We start from the raw sequence: 19811 nt of genomic DNA, 5'->3' as shown, positions 1-19811 counted from the left end.
CCAGGCACCACCTCCTTGGGTGGGTCACAGCTCTACCTCAGAGCAAAGCCTGTCCAAGGAAGGGACATGACCTTTGTCCTTGGAAAGACCCACAGAGCACTCCTAGGCACATTCCCACCCTGCTAAGTTGTTTATCTACAAATAAGAGGAGAGATCTGAGCAGCCAGGTGTCCCTGACTCAGGCTAGGTGAGGACCCATAGCAACCCCCTAGCAGCTACCAATCAGCATGAGACAGGGAAATACCTGGGATGCCAGATGACCCTCCCAGTAGTTTATGGTGATGGGAAACCATGTAATTCAGCATGAACACCCCCCTTGGCTTAAACCAATCAGTTCAAATGAATCTCCGTCTTGTAGTAACCAATCACCCCTACCCAACTTGTTCCCGCCAGTGAATGTGCTAATCATGTTTTAGAGTAGTTTTATGATTTTCCCATGGTGTGTGATAATTTGCTAAGAGATGCTATGATGTATGTGGGGTCCCTGCCTTCCCCAAAGAATGTATAAAACTGCTGCAAACCCTGGGCTCAGGGCCTCTCAGCGTCACCAGTTGCTGTGTGTGCGTGGAGGAGCTAGCTTGCAATAAACACATCGATCTTGGTCTTTGGTGGTATTTTGGGGGTCTCAAATTCAAGCATAACAGACCCAGCACACTCACTACAGGGACATTAGGCAGAGGAGAAGGCACCGCGAGAGGAAGGAGCAGAGGGCTCCCCCAGCTCCTCCCTCAGCCACATTCCCCACGGGGCCAGAAGGCAGCTGGCCCACCCTGACACTGGGCACACGCCAGGCTGCACTGGCCACAGGCAGGGCCCCAGGGCTCGCTGATGGACAAGACGTGGTCCCAGTTAGCGGCTTCTACCTCCTCAGTTTCTCCATCTGCAAACGGGGGCAGTGAGACCCATTCCAAGGCAGGGCTCAGGTTCGTTTCCACTGGAAAGTGGACTTCAGGCTCCAGTCGGGCAGTCTGCAACCAGGCCAGCCAAGCCCGGGCACATGCTGTCCAGTACCCCAGCTGCCCTTGTTCACTTGCCTGATCGGCCCAGCTTTCTGATTTAGCCTCCCACCCAGGAGAGCTGCTCACTTCCCCCCAGGCCTGTCCCTCCCCAGCACCCACTGGGTGCCACATCAGTAAAGGATAGCTCAAGGGCAAAGGAGCAGTGCCACAAGGCAGCACACAGGGCAGGTAGAGGGAAGACCCAGGGCCCAATGTCCAGTGGGATGAGGGCAACCTGGGACCAGGCCTGGTCCCCCAGGGGAAAGGATGCCCTGGTCACCCCGCACCCTGACCAGACACAGGCCATGAGCAGTCACTGCCACTTCTGGGCTGCAGTTCCCCAGCAAGGATCACACCAGAATCGTCCCACAGCAGAGCTGGTTGTTATTACTCCGCCCAGCGCTGGTAAAAGAAAGCACAGTGTGACCTCCACAAGGCCTGAGCCCCACCTGAGCCCACCTGAGCCCATCTGAATGCAACCTAAGCCTGCACCTGAACCCCTAAGTAAGCCCCACCTAAACCCCTACCTGAGCCCATACATGAGGCCTGCCTAAGCCCCTCCTGAGCCCCGCCTAAGCATCACCTGTGCCCTACCCAAGCCCCTACCGAAACCTCACCTGAGCCCTACGTGAGCCCCACTGAGGGATGGAGGTACAGCCTGTCTCTCCCACCCACTGTTCTGCTCGAGCCAGGGAGGCCAACCCTGCAGGTCACTTGTCCCTTCTCTCAGGCCTCCAGCAGAATCTGGGTAGAAAAGAGGCAGGCCTGTGGTCTCCCTGCACACTGCCCGCCTGCCTCCTGCCTCCCCTTGGCCCCTGCAGCACTGCAGCCCTGGACGCACACCCATTCAGGCCAGGGCTTGGCTCCCACGTCCCCCAGGAAATCATCCCTTCACGACTGGCCCCACATTGTGAGGCTGCTAAGGGTGGCAGCTGGGACCTACAGGGCCAGGAGGCCAGCAGGGGGTCATGGGACTCATCCTAAGTCTGTGGAAAGCTGCTGGGGTCTGGATGGCCCAGTGTTTCTGTACAGAGCAGGACTGTGGCAGGTGGGGGCTCCCATGTCCAGACAGGACCATAAGGCCTCCAGAGAGGGGCTCCATGCCCAGCAGCCCAGAGGCTCAGGGCCGGGCAGGTGAGAGTTCAGGCCAGGAGGAGGCCTGACGTGGGCCAGGCCTTGGGGCAGGGTGTGGGACTCCAATGCAGAGAGCTCTCCTCTCCTGTAGATGACCTGCTGCCCAGGGCAGAGTGGACCTGGCCAGGTGGCGAGCCGGAGCTCTCCTGGCACACGCAGAGAGCGGAGAGGCTCACAGTCTTGGGTGCCTCCTGCCTGTCTGGGTGGGACCATGCCTGGTAGCCCACCACCAGGGCGCAGGACTGGGGTTACTTGTGACCAGCTATGAGTTTGTTGCTGCCCCTTCAAAGAAGGGTGGCCAACGACCTTCCCTTCCTGGGAGTCCTGGGCATCTTTGGACAGGGTGAAGAGTTCTGGGACATGGGCAGCACCTTGGATAGCTCCTGATCAGTCAGGCTTCTGTCCTGGCCAATGGGACACCCTGCTGGGAATCCTGGCTCTGTCCACCTCCCAGGGCCATCAGTGTCTCCACCCTGGGAGGAGTCAGGGGCAGCCAAGGTCCCAGGGCCACTCCCTCTGGCCCAGCTTGGTGCCCCCTCCTCGCGCATTAGCCCCACTGGCAGAAGCCCCTAGGTGTGCCAGGCTGGCCACACAGGAGGAGGTGGGCTGGGCAGGCTCCCAGGACTGTCTGCTCAGAGCTGGGTTTACACTGGGAGGGAAGCACCCTGTGTCCTTGTCCTCCCTGGGGGCAGGTTCTGGCTACATCCCTCCTAAATTCCCTGACCAGCACACAGGAGGCAGGAGCTGGCATTGTCCCCATTTCCCAGATGAGGATGCCTGAGGCAAGCAGGGGACAGACATGCCTAGGGCTGTCTGATTCTGAGAGTTTGAGACTGCCCAGGGGACACTTGGCAGCACGCTGACCTCCTCAGGGACATACCCTTCCCAGGGCCCAATGTCCAGTGGGATGAGGGCAACCTGGGGACCAAGGCCTGGTCCCCCAGCTCAGACCTTCAGAGCAGCAGGTCTCAGGACAGGTAAGACGGAGGGTGCAGGGAAGAAAGGGCAGGAGGGGCAGGGAGGGGCAGGAGGGACAGGGAGGGGCAGGAGGGACAGGGAGGGGCACAGAGGGGACAGAAAGGACCTTTTTCCTGGCAGGGTTTATTTATACAGGTCTCCTGGGACAGGGAAGAGTTCCTCGCTGGCCACCCACACCGGGGAGGCCATCCTCTGCCCTGTTAAGGGGCAGCTGCTGGAGGAGCCCCCTCCTGGGAGAGTCCATGCTGCCAGGGAGGGGCCCAGACTGAGCCCCAGGCGACTCCTCCTGGTTGGACCACACCAGCTCCAATCTCCTGCCTGCCAAGCCTGGACAGGTCAGAAGCAGTGGACACCTGCCCCAGGGAGGGGGCTGGTGTCCAGCAGGGAGGGCAGGAAGCAGTCAGGATAGACAATGACCTACCCCACACAGAGGCTTCAGCACCCTGCCCCCACCTCACTGGCAGCCTGACACAGTCACCCTCACCTGCTGCCCAGGCCATGAGACCCTGTCCCTCACACAGTGCCTCAAGACTGTCTAGGGTCCCCTTCACGATAGAAGCCTTGTGAGATCCCACAACAAGGTTCTGGGCCTCGCTGCCTCCCATAGCAGGGCAGCCTTGAGACCTGCTGCCACCCGCTGACCACTGCAGCCTGAGGACGGCCCACCCACTGCCAGAAGGAGCACACAGCAGGGCCAAGCTGAACAGGATGGTCCCCTGGGAGGGCTGCCTGGCAGAGCCTTGGAACATGTTTTGGCAGGCCCCAGCAAGGGACCGGGGATGACAGGTACCAGTGACAGGGCAGTGGCCTGGCACAGACACCAGCTCCTCCCACCCACCCAGAGCTCTGTGACTACAGGTGGGCTCCCTGTCCCTCTGAAGAACTGAGGACACAGAGACCATCCTGGAGTGTGTGGGTGGGCTACTGGCTGCCTGTCTTCTGCCATCCTGCAGAGGTAAGGCACTGACACACCCAGACCTCCAGGTAGCCCTGGCTGTCGCACCGGGCCCCAGGGCCAGCCAGGCACACAGGGATGTCTCCAAGGTTCAGGGGTGGGTCCATGAGGCAGTGATGGGAGGGAGGGAGGGACCCAAGCTGGGCAGTGCTACAGTGAGGGGCAAACGTGTCCACCTCCATGTGGGTCACACCTGTCCCTGCAGCAGAGCCAGTGGGCCCCAGGAACAGAATGGGCAGGACCCAGGTTAACTTCCAGGGCTCTGGGAGCTGAGGGTGGGGATATTGGGACCTTCCATCCCCTTCTGGCTGCAGGAGGCCCCCGGGAGTTGGGAACTGGGCAGCCCTCATCCATTTTCTTGCAGCTGCCTTTGCAGACCTGGGGGGACAGGCCACCCCCCTCCTCTGAATACACTCTACCACCCCTCCCTGGGCGAAGATGCACCCCAGGTTCTGTCCCTGAGACCCTAGAGCTCCGCCCATGTGCCCTACCCTCCCTCAGGAGAGCCCCATAAAACCCTGTGCAGACCAGGGTCCGGTTCGTCCCAGAACCACCAGCGCCTCTCCACCCGCTCCTGCAGGGCAGGGGCTGCCTCCCACGCTCAGAGCCACTCTGGGCCTGTTGTCCGGGAGTGAAGCTAGAGCGGCACCCATCCTGCTCTCCACTTAGACCAGGGAGGCCTTCCCTGGTCCAGGGCCTCCCACCCTGACTGGGTAGGAGCACCTGCCACTGCCTCTGGCTGCAGGTAAGGCCAGCTGGTCAGGTACTGATCTAGGAAGGTTGAAGAAGCTGCACGTCATGAAGGCAGGGGCAGGAGCTGAGGGACCCGGGGACAGAACAGCCTCTTGGGGCTGCAGACAGAGGCTGCAGCACCTCAGGCTGGAGGAAAGGAGGGGGATAAACATTCACTCCCTCTCCTCCCCCAGAGCTGCTGGTACCTCCTATAGCCAAAGCCCACCAGAGACCAGAGGCTGGAAAGCCAGAGCGGAGTGGAGAGGGGGAGACAGCCACGTGGGAGGGGACCTGCAAGTCTCGACAGTCCTTTGCACTTTAGTGAGAATTCCTGCCTACAGCACTTTCCAAAGGAAGGTGGAGAAAGAAGGCTTACAGAGGTGGTAGAAGACAGAGCTGCATGTCCATTCTTGGCCTGGATACCTGCCCAGCAGATACATGCAGCTGCAGCCCCCTCTGTAGGCCCCTGGGGCTCCCAGACAATGAGAAAGGCAAGCGTGCCTCTCCCATGCAGCCTGATAATCTGACAACGGGACGGTGCCCAGGGAACCAAGCATCAGCACACACCACCACCACCTGGAGCACCAAAGCCAACTCCAGCAGACCCCACCCCAGGCAAGCTCTGTGGAAAGGGCAGCCTTTCAAAAATCACAAACTGGGGCTGGGGATGTGGCTCAAGCGGTGGCACGCTCGCCTGGCATGCGTGTGGCCTGGGTTCGGTTCTCAGCACCACATACAAACAAAGATGTTGTGTCCGCCGAAAACTAAAAAGTAAATATTAAAATTCTCTCTCTCTCTCTCTCTCTCTCTCTCTCTTTAAAAAAAAAAAGTCACAAACTGGAATGCAGAATTCAAGGTTTGACATGAGCCTTTGTGCAGACTGCGAGACCCTCCAGGGACATGGCAGCCTTCAGCTGCACCAGTCTGGAGCTCCTGTGTCCCCATGCCTCCAGGCCTCTGGGCCACATCATCCTCTGTTCTCCCAACCTCGTGTCTCTTACCCACGCACTCTTTTTACCTAAGTGACAGGGTTTAAAGGGAACGCTGTTCCACGGTTAGTGGGAAATCCCTCTCGCCCACCCTGAATAAACAGCACCCTGAGATGAATACAATCACCAAACAGGACATCTCTCTTCTACCCACAGTCCATGGTCCGTGGAAGGCTCTGAGCCAGAGTCTGCTGTCCCCCTCCAAACGAGGACATTTGTGAGCACCAGACAGGTGACGAGGAGTCCCTACTAGCAGGCCATTCTCCACCCACCCACACGGAGGGCAAAAACTCAGGACAGTGGAGTCTGCCTTCTTCCTGTCATCAGGGGCTACAGCAGTGGCCTGCTCCTCTGCTCCACTGGCCTTGAACCCAGAGCTCTTATGCCGCCCCCCTCCTGGGGGAACTGCTGCCTGGGGCTCATTCTCCCCTCCCTTCCGGGCTGACTCCTGGCTAGACTCAGGCGGGTCTCCTAGGTGGCTCTGTGAGGGAGGTCGTGTCTCCCTGGCATGGGCACCCCCATAGCCTCTAATCGACAGGTCAGAGGGTCACCCTGGAAAGTACATTAGGCAAGCACTGCTGTCTAAGAGCCAGCAGCAGAATGAGGCCCCTCGCAGGAACCCCCTTTCCCAGGGATGAGGACAGCCTGCAGCCAGGACCAGTCACTCTGAGAGCCACTGGGAGCAAGGGCCAGCAGATGGTCCTGGAGGTGGGACACAGCAAGATATGATAGAGACACAACACTGGGGCCCTCTCTGCACACCCCACCCCCACCCCCACCTGGCTCAGCAGCCTAGCCAAGGATGGTCTCACTGTCCCACACCAGAAACTCAGGAATCCACGTCAGCCCCCCAGGGACATGTGGTGAGGTTCCTCTGCAGAGGTCCTAAGCTCTGGGGCCTTGGAGGACCAAGAGACGTACCAAGACCAAGGGGCCATGCACTGCAAGGGCTCTAGTGTGGAGTCCGCCCTGTTTCCGTGGGGGCCTGACGGAATAGGAGGGACTGCCTAGAGGCCAGATATCCCATTTCCACCCAGAGGTGAGGCTGTAAGCTAAGGGGACAATGGGAACAACAGAGCCCCCAGTACCAGACCTGGGGACATTCTTTTTTTTTTTTTTTTAAGAGAGAGTGAGAGAGAGAGAATTTTTTAATATTTATTTTTTAGTTTTCGGCGGACACAACATCTTTGTTTGTATGTGGTGCTGAGGATCGAACCCGGGCAGCACGCATGCCAGGCGAGCGCGCTACCGCTTGGGCCACATCCCCAGCCCCGAGGGGGGGACATTCTTGAAGATGGGGCCTTGTTCCATCTTTGCCCTGCCTGGCTTCTAAGATGAAGAGTCAGCTGGGGACAGGGTCCTGTGGAGGGAGACCCCAGGGACATGCCTGCCTCCATTCTGCAAGGGCCTGGTCAAGCTACCCTGAGGCCCACATTCCAAAAGCAAAGATGCCTTATCAGATGTCCATGTCCGTATCTGTAGGGCCCACATGCCTGGGGTGGGACCCAATCCCAGCAAAAGGAGCTCTGCAGGCCCTGGAGGAACCTCAAGGAGATCAGTCCCAGAGTCTTGTCCAAGTTCCCACTCCCAGACTCCTCCAGCTGTGTGGCACGTACTTTGAAGGCCGTCCTGGGGCCCGCCCTCACACCTGGCTCCCTGGCATGATTCATGGACACCACACTCCCTTGGTGGGGCCAGCCTCAGTCCCTTCTCCACATATGCCCTCTGGGGCCCCAGACTGGGTCTTCGAGCAATGAGAAACTGCTCCCAAAGCCAAGACCCAGCCCATGCAAAGGCAGGCTGGAGAGAGGTGGGGGCTGGCCCAAGTTATGCCACCCCAGCCACTCCCTGCTATGGAGCCAGGAAATCACCTGGAAATGCAGGGAGGCCTTGCAGGGGCGCCTAGGCCTGACTGGGGATAGTCCTCTGGCTGAAAAATTAGCCCCTGAGGAACAAAAGGCCGTTCCCGCCTGGCGGGCGTCCAGCCAGCCAGGAGCCCCACACTCTTCACCCAGCCCTGGTTGCCCGAGAGAGGCGTGTGGCCTCCAGCGCTCCCTGCCCACCTGGCCCACGCGTGTGGCTTACCTGTGCTCCCTTCATGGGCACTTCTGTCTTCACCCCTGCAGCTCAGGCCACCCTGGTGCCTAGGGCCCAGATCCAAGATAAGCTCTGCCTCTGGAACTGTCAGGAGGTCTGTCTGCCTTGTGATGGGGCTGGAGAGGAGCGGGTGAGGCCAGGAAGAGGGCTGTGGGCTCATTTCCATGCGAAGGGCCCCAGGCCCTCACGAGGCCCCTGCCCCATTGTGCACCAGGCCAGGCTCACAATTGCTGTCTTTGTGGTGACCGCTCTGGCCCTCAGCACTCAGGCATGGCAGGGGTCCCGCCCCCCACTGCCACAAAGGAGCAAGGCCAGGACGGGAAGATCTCCCTCTCCCCATCAGCTGCTGTGCTCCCCCCATACAGCAGGCCCCATGAGACGGGGCACCAGGTGCAGGTAGGATGAGGGCATCTCCAGCTGGAGACCCCAGGCTTTGACTGTGTGAGTGCAGGAGTTTGTGTTTATGCTCCTACCCCCTAATCATAGGTACAAAGTAGTCAGCAAAGTGTCCTGAGAGGGGAGGAGGAGTTGAGTGGGCTATGGGAGCCCCTCCCCTGTGGCATCAGGTATCTGCCTTGCCTGCTTCAGTCTGTTACCCCCTCCCCATGGGAGGGATGGGGAGGCTCCACTGCAGGGCCAGCTGCCCACAGGAGAGAAGCTTGGGGTTGCTGGCGCTGGGTGGGAAGGGAAAGACAGAGGTCTGTACCCTCCCTGCCTGAGGCCAGGGCCGGGGTCTCCAAGCTCCCTTGACCACCCAAGCTGGAACTGAGAAGCTATGACTCATTTGGAGGCTGCAGAGGTTGGGCTGGAGCCCGTACACCCAGTCCAGCAAAAATGTCCCCTCCTCCCTCAAGCTAGAGGCCACCTGCCCTCCTGGGCAGCCACATCTGTACTAAGCGCCCTGCATCTGGCCTTTAAACTCCTCTCCACCCCCTTGCATGCTGGAAGGGTCTGCGGCAGCTCAAGACCCTCCCCCTCCACTCCTCCTACCCTACCAACGAGGGCCGGGTCAAGGGTCAAGAGCCTGTGAGCCAGTTGTTCCCAGATGTGGGCCATGGCCCCTCCCCTTTCTGCAGGAATGACAGGCCTGGCGCGGAGGCGGGGGGCGAGGTGGTGTGAGGAGGGAGAAGGGAGGAAAGGGAGGGGGCTCTCCACGGGTCTCGGTTGATCTGTCTAATCCCACGCTATTCGCAGGCTTTCGCTGATGGCGGCGGCGGGAAGGGGGGCCTCGCCGCATCCCTCCCTTCCTCCTCCCGCCCCGCCCCCGCCCGAGCCACCTGACCCGACTCGAAGTTGCNNTCCCGCGCCGCCCCGACCCGCGGCTCCACCCCTGTGCCCAGGACCGCCCTTCCCCCGCGCGCGGGAGGGAAGGGGCGAGCCGGGGACCCCGACCGGCCTCAGGATTCGAAAGTCGGAATAGCAGGAGGAAGCGGCCGGCGTGTGTGCTGGGGATGCAAAAAGCTGGTCTGACTCACGGGGAGGGATCCACCCCCATCGTCCCCCGCCCCACGCCGTCCCGGCCTGCCAGAGAGACCGCCCGCCAACAGGAAGGGGAGGCCGAGGGTGGGTCTAGCCAGGGAAAGGAGCGGGTCTGTTAGGGGCCCCGGATGGAACTGGCCCGGTACAATCCGAAGATATGAAGTCGGAAAACCCAACGCCCCGGCGGAGGGGGGTGCTAAGGAGACCTCCCGCTTAGAATAGAGACCAGTCCGGGAAGCCAAGGTGGGAGGAGTGTGGGGTGGGGGCTGCCGTCATGGCCTCGCCTGTGCCCGACCCTTGGTGGGAAGAGACTGAAAAGTGCGGACGAGACTGGGGGTTCAGGCTTCGGCTTCAACACCATGGACAGCGGAGCCCGCGGCTGCGGAGCCAGGATCGCACTGGAGACCTGCCCCAGCGCTCTAGGATGAAGGTGGGCAGCACCCCGGCTGAGGCAGAGGGAAACCATCTCCAACGAAACTGAAGCGGCAGCTCCTCTGTGTCCCCTGTCCTCCACCCCCGAGCGTCCGGCTTGGCCCAGGTGGTTGCCTGAGCCGGCAGGGTGGGGGCGGCTTCCAAGCTTTGGTTGGAGGAAGGTGCTGCTTCTGCCGGCAGCGGAGGAGTGGGGCCTTGCGCCTCTGATGTGAAAGCAGGGCTGTCCCTGACACCTGCAAAGGGCGAGGAATTGCTTCTGGGAAGGGGAGGGGCGTCCTGCTGGGTTGAGGACCTCTGGGGAAGTCGTACAGAACCACTGAAGTAGAGGCCTTCTTCCCAGCAGGCTTTCCACGGATCCCATAGGGCTGGAGAGGGTGGCAAGTGAAGGAAGCAGGACCTAGCCCGGGGTGGAAGGGTCAGCAGGCTCTGCTACCGGGCAGATGGTGCAAGGGCTGGGTTGGCCTGGGAGGAAGGAGAGCGGGACAGAGGCCTGCAGGCCTCCCAGGGCCTACTGCTTCTGTTCCTTCACTATCTGCACTGGGAACAAAGGCTGCAGGGGAGGCCCTAGTGGGCGTTTGCTTGGGGAAGCCGCTGATCCCAGCCCTAGAAGGTCAAATCAGGGTCGCACCCCACCCCCCAAAGGACCTCAGGGTGCCGTCCTGACTTCGGACGGCTATTAGCTTCACTGGTCCCTGCAGCCACACCTCCCACCCAGTAAGGAACGGTGAGAGAAAAGGGAGCAGTATTTGGGTGGGGAAGTGCGGGGAGGCGACCTCTATCTCCCTCCATATAAAGAGAACAGCAAGGTGGTCAGGGGGAAGGCCCGGGTGACCCTTCTTCTGGGAGAGAGGGGTGCTGGAGTGGACGCTGGGGAGCCACTGCCTGCGTGTGAGTGGCCAAGTACGTGATGGGGGAGAACCTGAGAGCCAACCCGCGGTGCCGTGTAGGTCCGAGTGCAGAGTGTGTCTGCGGGTGCCACGAGCCGTGTGCAGGCATGGCGTGCGCGCGGCGCAGGATCTCGTGGCGGGGTGTGGCTGGTGGATGTCAACGTGCGGCCGGTGGGGGGTGGCTTTCGCCAGGGTGCGGAAACAGCAGTGTGTGCGGTTCGAGTGAGTGCTGAGAAGCGTTTCCTGGGCAAACGTGAGGCGGCGGGGATCCGGGCACGGTCGAGGGCGCTCGAGGGCCGCGTCCGAAGAAGCTGGAGGAGCGCGCGGGGCGGGACGCGTCGCGTGTACGCGGGAGGCACCGGGGGCGCGATGCGTGTGTGCGCGGCGCGCGTGCCCCATAGTTCTCAAGGACACCTCCGGGAGGCGGCGGCGGAGCCGGTGTCCGGGTGACGTCATCGCGCGCCCCAGTGATAATCGCCCGGTGCCGGAGCCGAGCGCGGATACGCGCGGAGGCGGCGGCGGCGAGCGCGGGGACGGTCGCACCCCGGCGGGGCCAGGCAAGCAGAAGCCGGAACCCGCAGCGCGGACTTCGCGGACGCTGGGCTGCCCGCCGGTCCACGGCTCTCGCGGACTTCCCTGGCTCTCCTTGGCGGCGTCCCTGGACCCCCCTCCCGGGGTAGCGGCGTTCGGGGCCTGCGGGCACCGAGGAGGCGGCGGGAGCGGGCGGCGGCGCGGGCGGCAGTAGCCGAGGAGCAGCAGACGGCGGCGGCTCCCGCCTGGACGGGTAACTGTGCTCGGGGCCCCGCCAGGGCTAGCGGGCAAGCGGCCTCTCTGGGTCACCCGTCTTTCTCTCCAGGAGCAGCTGAAGCGCCTTCTCGCCCGCCCCCGGCGCACGGGGAGGGCGACCCCCCGGGGTTGTAAAAAGAGACGACTGGTTTTCCTCTGTGAACATCGAGGTTCTTTATTTTAGCAGCATTCAGTGCGCGCTCCTGGTCGGGCAGGGGAGAGGGCCGGCCAGGGGAAAGGCAGCGTCAGACAGACTCGCGTTGCCGGGTCGGAGCTGGCTCTGCACCCCTTGGAGGACCGCGGGAGGCTCCGGGGCGCGCGCGCGCTCGCTCACCCCCTAGGTTCCTGCGTCTCCCTCGCCGCGGTTCCGCGGGGCCCGGCTCCAGGAACGCCCGCGAGGGACTTGCTCGGGGGGCCCTTCTTTACAGGGGGAGGGGGAGGAGAGTGGGCTCCTCTGAGTCGGGGGCGGAAAGGGGCTGCACTGCCTGNATCAAGATCAGAGACTCTGCCCTCCGTGTTCACAGCGGACCTTGATTTAATGTCTATACAATTAAGGCACGCGGTGAATGCCAAGAGAGGCGCCTCCGCCGCTCCTTTCTCATGGAAATGGCCCGCGAGCCCGGCGCAGCGCCCCTCCCGCGGGAAAAAGGCGAGACCGGCCCCCGGTGGCCCCTCGCGCGGCGGACAAATCCCGTGAACAATGCGCCCGCCCAGAGGGCGGCCCAGCTGCCGGGCCGGGGATCTGGCCGCGGGACACAAAGGGGCTCGCATGCCTCAGGCGTCTTGGGGCAGGCGGGGCATCCGCGTGGGGGGGGGGGCAGAAAGCGGCCACCCGGATCCCGGCCACGTGTGTTCGCAGCCCTGAGCGCCCAAGAGACGCAGAGGGTGGCGGGGGCCAGGAGACAAAGGGAGGGTCCGCAGGGAGCTGCGAGCTGCGGGACTGCGCTGGAGAATGGGCTGTAGCGCGGGCTGGATTGGGGCTGCCCCACCACCCGCGAGCCGGCCTGGGCGCTGTCCGCGGTGCTGGAGGTGGGGCGGCCCCGCGGGACAGGGCGCCGCGGCGCGCGGAGCCAAGCGTGTCCCGAGTACCACTCACCCCCTCCCAGGGCGCCCTGGACAGTTGCCTCGGCAACGAGGGAGGGGGTGGGGTAGGGTCTGAGGTCGCTGCAAAGTCTGTCCTCCGGCCGTTCGCCGGGAGGCGTGGGGTGGGGGAGGCGGTGAGAGCTCCTGGACCAGCATCCGCACCTCTGGGACGCGGTTCACACTGCGGGGAGAGGATCCACATCCGCACCTAGGGTCCAAACCCGCGGGCCGATGCGCTGGACGCAGCCCGCCCCCAAACCCCGTTCGGGGCTATGCGGGACGCAAGGCACGTGAGGTTCTTCAGCCCAGGGAGAAAATGACAAATCCCTCCCCCACCGCCATCTGCAGCCGCAGTGACACCCACTCAGGTCTGCTGCAAGCTTTTTTTTTTTTTTCCCTGTCCTCGGAAGCAGCGCCACCTGCTGGCGCCCTGGCACGCATCTCTGCGCTGGCACCCGGCCTCCTCCCACCGGCTGTTCCCTTCCCAAATGCTGCAGGGCTGAGTTGCCTGGGGTGATGGTCAGTGGAAGAGGACAACCCTTTTAAGCCTCCATCCCTTCAGGCAAGTCTCAGGTGTGGCTTTGCAATTTCCCAGTCTTTTCATTGCCGGAGGGTGAACCTCCCCTGCTGGCTCCCAGCCTAAGCAGGGTCCTTGATCTCCCCAAGTTTCCCAGCTCCAAGGGCCTAGGCTGGTGGCAGAAACCAGGCCAAAAGGACATACTTGGATTCTGGTGATGGCACCTCAGTGCAGCAGGGAGCCTGTCCTAGCCCTTCACCCTGAAATGCTTCTACAGGCAGAGGCCTACCTACAGTGCCTCCATCTTCCCACCCCCTCACCAAATGAAGTCACTGCAGAGTCAGGAGCACAGTTTTCCAATCTCCTGGCCTCTGCAGGACAGGGAAGTGGCCTGGGAAACTCCAGCAAACTCTGTTCACACCACAGCACTGACCTGGGACTTAGTCTCCTCTTTCTCTTCCTCACCCATGAACAGACAGGGACAGCAGACCCCAGGAACACATCTGGTCCTGGGGAAGGGGTGGGCTCCCAAGGTCACTTCAAGGCAGTACTGAAGGGATTTGTGGGGCAGCAGTCCCTGGGTCTGGGGGTTGCTGTGGGCACAGGAGGATGGCCCTTATGCAGCCTGAGCTTCATCTTGGAGCTGCCCAGAACTCCTCTGGCCCTGCAATCTGGACCTTCTGCCCCTCATTCAGGAAGGGAAGTCCATTCTTGCACCATCCCCCTTCCTGGAGATTCGGCTCCTGACCAGAATGATCTTCCAAGCTGTGCGCCAGGAGGCAGGAGAGATGAGGCCCCAGGCATACTGCCCTTGCACTGACCATGGGCCTGGTTAGTTTCTGGTGGGGCCTCCTAGGAAAAGCCCCCAGCCTCTGCCAAAATGAGCTGCCCCACCTTCCTAGCACATCCCCAGGCTGGTATGAGCTATGCTGCCAGATCCTGGGCCAGATCCCCACCCAGCCAGTTCTGTGGTACCTGGGGCTCCAGTTCAGGGGACAGGGCTGGATCCTGAGCTTCCCAGTGGATGTGGGGCACTCGATAAAAACCTTATTGCTCAGGGACCATGATACTCTAGGGTGCTGCCTCCACAGAGCAGAACTTGCCACAGCTGGGCTGCAGCACCATGTGCCATAGTGTGGGGAGGCCCAGCATGCCACAAGATTCAGCTCAAACCTCTGGGAACTGAGCCACCAGCCTCACTGAGAGACCCTTGGGGTCAGGGGCCCACCACCATTGTGCCCTGCATCTGACAGGGATGGCCCTGCATGTCCAAGTTCAGTCACCTATCTGTTCACACTTGCACTCACCCACATCCACATTCAGAGACTGCGCCCCCCCCCCATCACTAAGAAAGGGCTTGACACAGGGCATGCTGCTGGGTGAGGTGCTGGGCAGCAAGCAGTGGCAGAGGGTTCAAAACATCTCTCCCTTAGGGGCAGGGTCCCTCCCCAAAGTGGGGCCTAGAGAAGAGGCATCTGGCCTAAAGATCCAGTTCTCTGTGAGGACTTCTCTGAACCACTGAGTTAATGCCACCCACCCCACAGCCTACTCCAGCCTTCCCCAGTGGTGTCTGCTCTGCCCTACTGAGACCCAGGCAGCAGGGGAGGGAGGCCTACGGATAGGAAGTGGCCCCTGGGCCCCGCCATGCCCTGCCCTTCTCCCCTCAAATCCAGTCCCTGGCAGGTCTCGGGCTGGTGGGGAAAGTGGGATCCAGGACCTCTGGCCTTGCCCTGGCTATGCCCATAAGCCTGATCCCAGAGAGCTCGGACTCTTGGCAGCTTGGCCTTTACCCCTGGTGCCCAGGTTGTGCTGCTATTTGAGCACCATGTCAGGAGCACTCCGCAAGCTGGGTCTCCACCCAAGAGATAAGGATGTTTGGAAGGAAAATGAAAATGGCAAAATGTACCCCCAAGTTGTTAGAAGGATGACAGAAAAGACCGAAAGGACCCATATTCAACAATGAGGAGAGAAGCGAGGTCTGCCTTAGCTTGGTGACACCACCCCCGAGGGAGCAAATGGTGGTGGGGTCTTCTCACACATGTGCATGCACACACTGGAGGCCCATCTCCTGCTGGCCCCAGGATGCCACAAGGGGCCATGGGAACTGGAATGCAGAAGCCCTATCTGTGGCCCACCCTAGACTCTGGATCAACAGAGGCTCCTGAATGCTCACATCAGACTGAGGCCCAGACTGCCCTGTCTAGCCATCACTGCCCTGTTCAGCATCAGGTTCCTAGGGGACAGTATTTCTTCAGCACAATGGGAAGCATAACCCAGCATGTCCTCAGGGTTTTGGGGGGGTTATTGGTGGGCAATGGGGTGGATGAAATACTGAGCCAAATGAGGGAGGTGGGGGAGCAGGCAAAGGCTGTCTTGGAAGCAGAGCCCAGGGCTGGGACTTGCTTTAGAAGGAACATGAAAGGGCCCCATTTGCACAGCCTGCATCTCCCTGCCACACACATATTCAGCTGCCTTTATCATGCAGTGCTGAGGTGCAGACTGCCCTGGCTCCTTTCTGGGAGCTCAGAACAGCCCAAACATAATTATAACCGCAGGTGGTCACACACCTGCCCCTCCTAGCTCTACCCCTTACCCCACTCTTACAGCCTGATCCCAAAAGTCAGCTCTCAGCAGAAAGAGTCCCCTATGCTGGACATGGAGAGCCAGACACACAAGCCATTTCCATATAGGCACCGACAGAGGTGGGTGCCTCAAGGAGCCAAGGGCAGCAGAATCCTACCCAGGCCATGGCAGGGACACTGAGCAGATGGGAGTGCACTACCCTCTGACAGGTATCAAGGCTCTCCTCAGGGAAGCTGGGCCCTTCTTGGATCTTTGGTCACTTTTAGCAGATCTTTTCAGGCCCCTGCAATCTGTCTCTTCCCTGTCTCACCACAAGTCATCACTGGCCACAGGCATGGGCCAGTTGCAGCCCAAGTTCAAAAGACTGTGCATTCCTGAGGGCCACACTTCACCCGTGGAGGGACAACACGCCAAGTTCTGGTAGTCTCAAATTACAGCCAGGCAGTACAGGACTGCCTGTGCAGGGGCCAAACACAATGTCCCCACATACCTATGGCTATCTGGCTGTGTGGCAAGGCCCTCCAAGTGCCTGCGTTCACCACACAAGGATGCCTCTGAGATAACTGCAGAATTTTGTGCTTGGACAGGGATGGAGAGGGACCCTGTGGCAGAATCTGCCCTCAGGAGGATCTTGAGCCTTGCTCTGACAGCAGAGGTCAGCCCTTACCACCACCACAGGAACAATGAGAGTGGAGACTGCCCCCTGCCCCAACACATCTCAGACCAGGAGAGGAGCGACAAGGGTGAATAAAGCCTTGACACCCTAAGATGCTCAGTGTTCATTCATTCGCTCAACAAATATTTCTGAGCCCCTTAGGTCAGGGGAGCCTGCAGGGGACAGGACCAGAGTGGGCCGAGGACATGGTCTCCTGTCCACCTTGGACCAGCTAGAACCAAGTCTGGAATAGCAGAGGCCCCCTCAGCCACAGAGTCACAGGGATGTGAAGATCGTGTCTCAGACCCAGTCAAGGTTCATCCATTCCTTCACCCTGTGAGGCTGGAGGGTGAGCTTGGACACATCCACTCAGCAAATGTGAGCATGGTCACTGTCACCACTGCATCATCGTCATCAACCTAGCAAGGTGGACCCTGCACTTTCTAGGCTGGTCCTGTTTCCGTTTTTGAAGCAGTGGGGATGAAGTTGCAGAATGAAGATGTGGACCCACAGGAACAGTGGCCACCCAACGGTCATTCAAGAGACTCCAAGGAAGGTGTTGGAGGAATGCTCCTCAGAGGTCTGTATGTTTCAGGCTTGGTCCCTATGGTGGTACCTGTGGGAGGTGGTGGACCTGGAGCAGGTGGAATCTACCAAGGTGCTCAGGTCACTGGGACCCTGCCCTCTTCCTCTCTAGCTTCTTGGCCATGCACTTTCCACTGGAACTTCCAAAACTCTGAGCCAAAATAAATCTTTTCTCTTTATAAATTAATTATCTTGGGTATTTTTTTATAGTAACAGAAAGCTAACATCAGATAAGCACATACTGAGAACACAGAAAAGGTAGTGACCTGAACAAGCTGAGAATGGAGAGCTGAGTGGTGAAGGGGCTCAGCTGGGTGTTGCTCAGGCCCCCAACTCCCATCACGACAGCTTTCCCCATGTCATGGAGATGCCTGGCCATCATTGCCTAAGGAGCCCCTGACCCAGCTGACCTTGGACAATCTCCAAAGTTCTTTCCTCATAATCTTTCAAAATGTCCAGGGAGGACATCCAAAAGTGATTTCCCAACCACTCCTTGGTCAGAGATGTGCAGAGCCTCCTGAAACTGTCAGCTTCCTGGATAGCATAGTGGCCATCCAGAACAGGGTGACAATCCCCTAAGAGCCCACTGCCCAAAAGTTGGGGACAGCCAAGGAGCCTGTGGACCAAACAGCCCACAGCAAGGCCTATTTCCCACTAATTCCACCTCTCATGGGCAGCTCCCCAGCAATTTTAGACCTAGAAAGATGCTGATTGCAGCCAGCTACAGGAGAGGGCAGCCCCTCCCCAAAGGGCTCCTATTCTGGGATGATTTTCATCTTTACAACTAACCCATCAGCTCAATGAAAGCCCATGCAGGTATACCCATGTGTGCATCAGTGCATGTATGTTTGTGTGTACGCTTGGGTATACCTGCGTGTTGCCTTGTGCATGACTGGGCACCTGTTTGTCATGTGACTGTGTGAGCTCATGCCCACGTGCACACACCAATGTGCTCATGTGTGTACCTGTGCATTTCTATGTGTGTAAATATGGACATCCCTGGACAGTGTGACAACCCCCTCAGAGCCCACATGTCCAAAGGTTAGAAATACCCCACGAGCCTGTTGGCCAAACAGCCCAACAAAAGGCCTGTCTCAAGTCTACCCAAGCTGTCAGTGTATGGTGCAGAGGAAGCTCCAGGGCAGGAAAGAACCCCTCCCCCAGTCCTCTGGACTCTCAGGCCACCTGGTGCCCCTCCTGCCCAGAAGCCTTTGTCCACACTGATATTCTCACCAGAAGGCTCTTCTCAGACTTCACTGCCCCTTTTGGAGCCTGACTTATCTTTTGGAGCCTGCCTCCCTTCTCTGGGAGGCTTCCTTGATCACAGACTGGCATTACTGGGTTATGAACTTTCTCTAGCCCCACTCTCTAAGGCTGCCCACCCAGCCTCCAAGGGTGGTGTTAGCCAGAGAAGCCATGTCAGGATCGGCCTTGGTCTGGCAATGATGGTGACTGGCCTCCCTTTCCGACACTCTACCCCTCCAGGACGAGCAGAGCCTCCTCCACTCCACGGCAGCACCCCTTCCCAGCCAGCGGGCAGCCGCCCAGTGGGAAGACAGTGCTGTGGACAGAGCAGACTGGGGGGGCCCACTCCCGACTTCAGCTGCTACCCACACCATCCTGGAGTCAAGGCATACCTAAGAGCAACAGCCAGGAAGGGCACTTGGCCTGCTGGGCTGCCCTCAGGTTTACTACCTTCCCCTGCCTCCAGTGTCCCCAGCCCCTGTGGGGCCCAGGCCCCGAGCATCAGAAACTCGGCCCAAAGGCTGGGCCACTCACCTTGGCTCTGAGAGATGGGGACAGATGCAGGGTCTGTTTGGGGCAGGGCTGTGGAAGGGGGAAGGACTAGTCCCAGGGTCAGCTTGAGGGCTCTAGGGCTGTCCTGCAGGACCTCCCCATCTCCACCCTGCCTCAGGCCTTCTCACATGCTGCAGATCCTGCCTGGATCCCAAGCCCTGGCCCACTCACAACTCTGGACACAGATGCCCATTGAATTCCCAGTCCCTTGCACCCCAAAGCCCTCTTCACACCCTGCTGCAACCCTGAGCTCAAATGGCTCACCTTCCCCAAGGCCTCAGGGCTGGAGGATGTGACTAAAACACTTATGTATGAGAGTATACAGGACACCATACATGCGCCTGAGCTCCATCAGTTTGGCTGCCATTGGACATTCTTTGGCTTAGGGTGGCCTGAATACTTGGGGGAGGCCCTGGGAAACACGCTGCATGACCACAAACACCCCTAAGGCTCACATGAAATTCCCAGAGGCAAAGAGGCCATGCTGCACACTTGCTCTGAGATGCCCTTGTCCCAGGCCACTAGGAAAGCCAGCAGGTCCAGTGGATACCTGCTTGCTCCAGAGATGTCCTTCAGAACAGACACTAGGCAGAGGTGAACCTGGATCTGTACGTGTGCCAGGGCAACATGAAGCCTGACTACTCTGGCAGATCCGGCTCCTTGTCCAAACTTGCTGCAGGCAGGAAGTAGGCTGTCTGCTCAAAACTCAGGCACCAACAAGCATCTGCTGACCAGGAACCCACTACCTTGGGTGCAAAACCACTCCTCTTTCCACACCCTCTCCCAGGTCCTGTTCTTGGTGCTCCTCTTCAGTAGATGAAGATGAACCTGAGGAGAAATCCCCAGCATAAGGGGATGCTGGCAGCTTGAAGGAGACTTTGAACTGGGTAGTCTTAGCTCAAAAACATTTGCACCAGGCTGAGGTTGTGGCTCAGAGGTACAGCACTCGCCTAGCCCATGTGAGGCCCTGGGTTCGATCCTCAGCACCACATATAAATAAGTAAATTAAAGGTATTGTGTCCAACTACAATAATATATATTTTTTTAAATTGCACCATGTGACTGTCATCCACAGAATCATGGTAAAAACAGGGAGGCTAACTGCTCCAAGACCTTTTCCAGCA

This window comes from Marmota marmota, unplaced genomic scaffold (genome assembly GCF_001458135.2).
Source record: "Marmota marmota marmota unplaced genomic scaffold, marMar, whole genome shotgun sequence".
In the NCBI taxonomy this organism is placed as follows: domain Eukaryota; kingdom Metazoa; phylum Chordata; class Mammalia; order Rodentia; family Sciuridae; genus Marmota; species Marmota marmota.
This window is presented reverse-complemented; position numbering follows the sequence as displayed.